The sequence below is a fragment of the Nicotiana sylvestris genome, chromosome 6 (genome assembly GCF_000393655.2).
Source record: "Nicotiana sylvestris chromosome 6, ASM39365v2, whole genome shotgun sequence".
NCBI classification, from domain to species: domain Eukaryota; kingdom Viridiplantae; phylum Streptophyta; class Magnoliopsida; order Solanales; family Solanaceae; genus Nicotiana; species Nicotiana sylvestris.
In genome coordinates, this window is record NC_091062.1 from 15,000,932 (window position 1) to 15,009,035 (window position 8,104).

The window sequence follows — 8,104 nt, forward strand, 5'->3', positions numbered from 1 at the left end:
CACTTTGAAGAGACCTTCTGTGAATTTAAAGCTGTTCATCTTACCTTCCTGATACTGAATGTAGAATCCATAATGATATAGAAATACGACGAGTCTCGACACCATCCAATGTAACTCTCAGCTTCTAGCCATATGCAAATCCGCAAAATTCTCAATTTCCACATATAAGTCTTGAATTCATTAGAACCATTCTCGAGAGTCTTCCACTCTACTCGAATCTCAATAGCACCGCCCAGACGAACCGAACGACTTGTTCCCCATTTGCACCCCAACGCCCTAAGAAGTAATTCACACCTCTAAGCAACCGAGCAAATTTCTATTCCATGAACACTACATCCTTCACGAATAACCACTCATCATTCCATGATTTTCATATACCCATATAGTTTAATACAACCCGAATCCAGAATTCTCTTACTTGAGTCATCTTCGACCTTGGCATCTGTAAGTTATAATTGATTCACCAGTATACCTCAAACTAAACCAATACAACTCATAACCGCGCAATCAACCCGTCGATAGAAGACTCCCCCACTTGGCTCAAAGCCAAGGAATAAAGCATTTGATAACTTATAATACCTATACTCTGTTGCTTCCCAAATTCCAGCATTGAAATTCAACTAAATCCTTCATAAGCTTATGTAACACAAACCATCTAATATCTCAAATCATCTGCAAATCTTGCATTCACACTTGTAACAATCCAGCCAACTCTTATAAATGATCCAAACTCAAATCACAACACATATAATTCACTGGTAAAAGAGAACTCGCTACAAAACAATATAGGGATCACACAAACCTCAGGACACCCCGCAGGAGATAACTCACCTGCTTCGCCTGAAACTAACATCTCTTTATACCCTTCTACAGTCATAACTTTTATGCAATCACTTAATCTTTCTGAGTCTGAACTCAACAATAAGACATGAGAACCTAATTTGTTCTGGCATTAAGCAATAGGAAAGATCCTTTAATACACTCATAACTCAGAACCATACGTCGCATCAAGACAAAAATCAAACACCCAATAGTCCTTTCTACATCTCAAGTAAACTCTTTTCATCACATTCGAACAATCTGAACACATCTCATAGTCACATCATACTCACCACATAGTCATCCAATCACAAATCCCACTAATAGGGACACCAGTGAACATATAAGTCCCAAAAGCACATGCTCACACAATTGAAAACTCTATGATCAAGATACAGTCAAAACCCAGCCTTAAGTCCTCTGGACCGGCCCATCATCAGCATGCCGAAATCATATTTCACATCTCAACCATGGAATCACAAGCCGTCGATACACAGCTAATACCGAGCGCTGACATGCACATACGAATGCGTGGAAGGAATTCAAAGAGTTACACTTCAAGCTAAATCAATGTCGCACGATAAGGAAAGATGTCATGCCCCGAACCTGGGGCGAGACCGGCACCTGGTGCCTTACCTATCCTTGCGTACCAACTTGCAGCTAAGGAACTCTGCACATATGATGTCATAGTTTGACCATGGGCCACATTGCAAGACAACTATGAATGCTGACTAAATATCAATATAAATCTGGGCCGACAAGGTTGTCATAACTACTACAGCTGACAAACCAACCAAATATACATAAAAGGCCTACAAGCCCAACATACTGCACTAATTGATATGATATGTATACAAGCCTCTACTGGTGGATATACTGTGATCGAAACAGCTCCTCGACCTACTTATAACATATATACATATATACACAAGATGTACATAAAGCTCTAGACCCGGCAACTCCGAAAGGCTTGGAGCTTACTGATCAAGCTGAACTCGGGCAACACTTAATGAGGAGGTCTCTGTATGAACTTGCACGCATAAAATGCAGCGCCCCGAGAAAAGGGACTTCAGTACGAAATAACGTACCGAGTATGTAAGGCAATATACTGAAAGCTGAAACTGAACTAATAATATAAAAACTGAAAGTAACTGGAAGTCAATGATAATCAAAATATATGCTTACCTGCTGCTACTAACTCAACTCTCTCAATATAGTAAGTAAAATAGCTGTCCAGCCTTATATATATATATATATATGTAACTGCTCTGTCGTAGTAGGCTCGCTCATAGGTGCTCGGCCATACTAGGCTCTGTATCTCGACCAACTGGGCTCGCTCATAGGCGCTCGACCACAGTAGGCTCTGTATCTCGATCAACTAGGCTCGCTCATAGGCGCTCAACCACAGTAGACTCGATATATATCTTACCATTTGATCAGAGATTGCCCAATAGGGGCCTGCCCATCGATTATAGCTCGATGGTAATGAAAATACTATAATACTCTGTACATAGACTCTCTGCTCTCTTAACTGGAAGGAGGAAATACTCAATTGAATATTGTACTTACAAGACTAGGAAAAATATACGTAAATTTCGGGACATGAATTTTTCTTTATGCCTCGTTATCAAACTTGTATAATTACAGGATCACGTAAAATGAAGGAAGAGCTTAGCCTTAACATACCTGGAGTAGGAAAAAATTCGTATGATATTTTTGGAAAGGGTTTACACAGCACTCCCTTAAAATTGCGAAACCTCTATTCGATCTATTAAAGATCCACATCCTTCTTTGTTAACTTCAATTTACGTTTTTTTGAACTTCAGATTGCGTTTCTTGGTGGCTTCAGATTGTCTCTTCAAGATCTCCTTTCTATATCATTAAATGTTAAATAAAATAAATCCTTAAATTTCTAAAGCTTATGACTCCTTTTTGAATTTCAAGACTATTATCCTAACTAGTTGCCACCTAACCAACATGACTAATGAGTCATTTGGTTTGGGTGGTAGCTTGCTGCCACATGGGGTGAGGGATGGGTTTTTAATCTTATCCATTAATTAATTAGGTAATATTCCGCCACCCGATAATTAACCACTTACCCACATAATTAAGAATTATCTCAAATTATTTAAAATACTACTTATATTTAATACACCCTTATACATCATATTATTATGGTCATATGGTACCTTGTATGGCACTAGTCCATAAATAAGGGGTATTATAACTTGGACCTTATTTTATCCTAAATTGCCAAATTTTGACGAAACTCATTTTCTTCTATTTGCTTACCTTCTCTCTTTCATGAATTTACTCATCACGTGTTTTAAATAGCATAATGCTTATAATCTCAAAATAATCTCATTCCCGTACTTACATCGATTAACTTACGTCGATACTTTAGCATACGAAAATGCGAGATGTAACATCTCATTCCCGAGTTTTCATCAATTTACTAATGGCATATTTTCACGTACGAAAACATGGGGTATAACAAAAGAAAGATGGAAAGTATATCCTAAATGTCCTGTAGTCTCTCGAAGATAGGTATGGACGTCATCATACCGATCCACAAGAATCTACTAGACACTTGCTCATGACTTGTAGAACCTATGAACCTAGAGCTCTGATACCAATCTGTCACGATCCAAAATTCATTAGTCATGATGACACCTAACCTAATCCGCTAGGCAAGCCAACTAATAACTATTCAATTCAACTAATATTTATAAGACTATTAAACAAAAGGAATTATCTAAATCTTATACATTCCCCAAGGACTGGTGGTACAAATCACGAGCTTCTAAGAATAGAATTTATAAAGCATATATGAAGTGAATACATCTTCTGTTTGAAAAGTACATAAATAGAGTTTTTATAAATCTAAGGCTACCATGAACAAGAGGCAGCTACAACAGGAACACAAGTACATCTTCAAATCCGGCAACCATCGAGTATAACAACAACAACAGCCAACATCTGCACGCAATGCGCAGAAGTGTAGTATTAGTACAACTGACTCCATGTACTGAGTAAGTAACAAATCTAACCTTAGGTTGAAAGCAGTGACGAGCCGGAACATAGGTCGGGTCCAACACCAATAGCCAACAACAATTCATAACAATATAAAACAATTAAATAAAGAAGTAACTCAGAGATAAAGTGCTCAGCTTTTTCAAAGTTTTCCGAAAATGGTTTCGCTTCTCAAGTATATCAGTGAAAACCCAACTCCTTTACCGAAAACATCGAAACTACAAGTAAGTTTTCAAACTGTGAGTTTTTTCCAAAAATCCTTTCAACAGTAAATATGATGTTTCATTTTCTCTCCAGATAGCAAGTGCAAAATACCTCTCTATGCCAATATGTCAATATATGTGAGAAGTCATGAATGACGTAATACCGCACGGCATGAGGAAAATACATCACTATGCCTATATGTCATGCGCATGTCAAATGTGATGAGACTCAATAATAAAACCATATCCATACTCTCCGAGTATCAATTCACTCAGTCCTCCCAATCACTCAGTCCTCACAGTCACTCAGTCCTCAGAGTCACTCAATCCTCACACCCACTCAGTCCTTACAGTCACTCTATCCTTCCAATCACTCGACACACAGAACTCGTACTCAGTAGGTACCTGCTCTTACTGGGGTGTGTACAGACTCCGGAGGAACTCCTTCAGAACAAGCGCTATAACAAGCCAATCATGGTATATATCAGTAAAACATGTTGCGGCATGCAACCCGATACCATATATATCCTGACCATTAGGTCCTCGACCTCACTCAGTTATCAATCTCTCTAGTCTCTCGGGATCTCAATATCATGAAATATTAACCCAAAAATAATGATGTGCTTTATCAATAAATAGTAGCAGAGACTGAGATATGATATGCATATGAATGCGTATGACTGAGTATATAATGCAATAAAAGCAGATAGCTCAACAACAGAAATGACCTCAGTGGGTCCCAATAGGATAATCACGTAGCCTAGACATGGATTCTAGCATGGATCACAGCTCAATAGCTCAAGTACTTAGAAATTTCATGGTTACAGATAAGATCATGTAACTACACAGTACCACAGAAATAACGGAGTCACAATTCACATGGTGCACGCCCACACGCCTGTCACTTAGCATGTGCGTCACCTCAACACCAATCACATAGCACATAATTCGAGATTTCATACCCTCAACACTAAGTTTAGAAGAGTTACTTACCTCGAACAAGCCAATTCCAATACCGAGCAAGCCAAGTGATGCTCCAAAAATACAATCACGCGTGTTCCGACCTCTGAATAACTCGAAACTACCAAAAACAACTCAAATATATCAAACAATTCTAAAAGAACCAATCGCAATCGAAAAATGTCGAATCTTTAATCAAAAACCCAAAATTGGCCAAAAAGCCCAACCCGGGCCCGCGCCTCAAAACTCAACAAAACTCGCAAAATCTGATAACCCATTCAATTACGAGTTTAACCATATTAGTTTCACTCAAATCTGACTCCGAATCTATGTTCAAAACTCAAAAATTTACTTTATAAAGTTTTAGACAAAACCCTCAAATTTCACTTTGAAATCATCAATCAAATGCCGAAAATGAAGATGGATTCATGAAATATAACCAAAATCGAGTATAGAACACTTACCCCAATTAATATGGTGAAAATCACCTCCAAAAAGTATCCCAATTCGAACTCTCCAACTCAAAATATGACCAAATGAACAAAACTTCGATACTAAGTACTTTCGCCCAGCTGTTCTGCCTCGTTTTGCATGCCAAATAATTTCAAAACTTGCTTTTGATTCCTCCAATGGATTCCATGTAAAATTTCACTCAAGATAGGATTTTGAATCACTCCATTTGACCTTATAATGAAGGAAATATGTTGGTTTCAATATTTGAAAATAGTGTAGATTTTTAAATATGAAGTCAGGTTCAATTTCATAATTAATCTGAAAAATCTGGCAACCCAATTCTTAGTAAAATGGTTATATAATCCTCATACGATGTTCAAATCTGATGATTCTTTTTATTACGGATCTGTAATTATGATACGGATCTATTGCTTCAACGAAAACAGAAATCGGAGATCATTTGTTCAATGTGGTACCATTTATGCTTGAAGAAGCGACGTCGAAACATAAGAAAAACAAGCGCAACACAACCCAATTCTATACAAAACTCACTCGAGCCCCTCGGACCCCGTACGAACTTATCAACAAGTCCCATAACGTAATACGGACTTACACTAGGCCTCAAATAATGCATAACAACATCGAAACAATGAAACACACCTCAAATCAAATTTAATGAACTTTCGAACTTTCGACTTCCAAACACTCGCACCGAAACATATCAAATTAACTCAGAATGAACTCAAATTTTGCACACAAGTCCTAATACATCATACGAAGCTACTTGTGCCCCCAAACTACTGAGCAAAGTGCAAATACTCAAAACGATCGTTCGGGTCGTTACAACTATATTCCATTATTTGCACCCTTTGATGTTTAAACCACCCTGTTTCTTTGGACAACACATATTTTCCCATGCAACCAGTGACACTTTCTTCTGCCCCTCATTCTTACTCTAAAAATAATCCCTACATAGCCTATCTACTCCTTTAATCACACTTTGAGGTAAGATAATTAAAAATAGTCCCCTAGAAGCTATGTATAGAAAAGAGCACAATATTTACTATTTGAAGTCTTCCTGCATAAGAGAGTTGCTTAGAATAAGTAACATTGATTTTGTGAGTGATTTTCCCAATCAACATTTGGCAATCCATCTTGTTTCATTTCCTTGGAGAAAAAGGCAGTCCTAAGTATTTGATAGGAAAGGTTCCAAGAGTAAATCTTGTTCTTTCCAACAATTGATACTTGATACCTTCTTTAACTCTAGCTACAAAGATGCTACATTTCTCAATATTGGCTATCAAACCTGATACTTTACTAAAGTGATCAAGGGCTTCCATCACTCTTTTAACCGAGCTAACATTATCTTTGTAGAACATCACCAATCATCTAAAAAGATGAGGTGTGTCAGCTTGATCTCTTTGCACATTGGATGAACCCTGAAGTCAGGTAACCTGCTGATTGTTGTCACACCTTCTTTTTACCCCCAAAAGATATGTTATATTATGGATTGTGGGTTAAAGAATCTTTTCAATTAAAGTGACAAATTTGAGTAGGGATTATTTTATTTATAGAGTCGCCACTTGAAATTTGATTTTTGAGTGTTCTAAGTCACCTTTTATTCGAATTCCTATTCAGAGGAAGATTTGACTGTTTTATTATTGGTCTGCAAATATAAAGTCCGAGTAAGAAATTCTGTTTATCGGAGATAATATTTAAGGCATTTCTCGAGTCCCGTGATTCTAACACGGTCGCTTTATTGACTACAACTTGGCTTGAATTAATTTTTGGATAAACTATGATTTATTTGGTTTTCATGTTTTATCTATCCGCTTTCAATTATTAAAATACGGGATTATATTTGAAATGAATCACGTGTGTGAAACCGTTTTGCTTATTATGCCAAAATATGTTTTACCCATGAGGGTTTTCATCAATAAGACTCTCTCATTTTGGTTACATTAGATCCAAGTAACTGTATCATCCAATTTTGAACATTCTCCCTGATTGATCGGAAGGACTTGAAAGGATTTGGGTAAAATAATTTGGATTAAATTACAATATTGAAACCTTTCAGGCGAAACCATCGCCGAAACATTGTAACATCTGCCCCAATTTTCACTTTTGGGAAATGTGAATTTTTGTTTTGGTGTGACTGAATCCCAAAGAAAGGCTGCCTACGTATCCTTTCGGAATCAAGTCGAACGTAGTTCAATTAATATGAACTTCTTTTGATTTTTTTTTGTTTTTCTTCTGTTTCTCTTTCTTTTTCTTTTTCTTTTTAAATTTTTCATTTCATTTTCTTTTTGTCTTTTTTATTTGTTTTGTTTTTCTCTTTTTTAATAACACTTTCAGGTTCCAAAGAGGGTAATCTAAGAAAGGTAACCGGCTCAAAGGGGTTGGCAAAAGGGTTAATGGTGTTTGGGTAAAGAGAATGAAAGCCTTATTCATCCCAACTGGAGAATGTTAACACTGAGTAATGAGTCAAACGTGGTACCTTTTAACCGTGTTTGCATGGATTGTTGTCACGGGGACATGTTCTTTGATGTTTTCCAAGTATAATGCTCCCTTGGCACACTCTTGTTAAAATATATGGACCTTTCTAATTTGCAACATATTTTCCTTTAGCTTCTTCA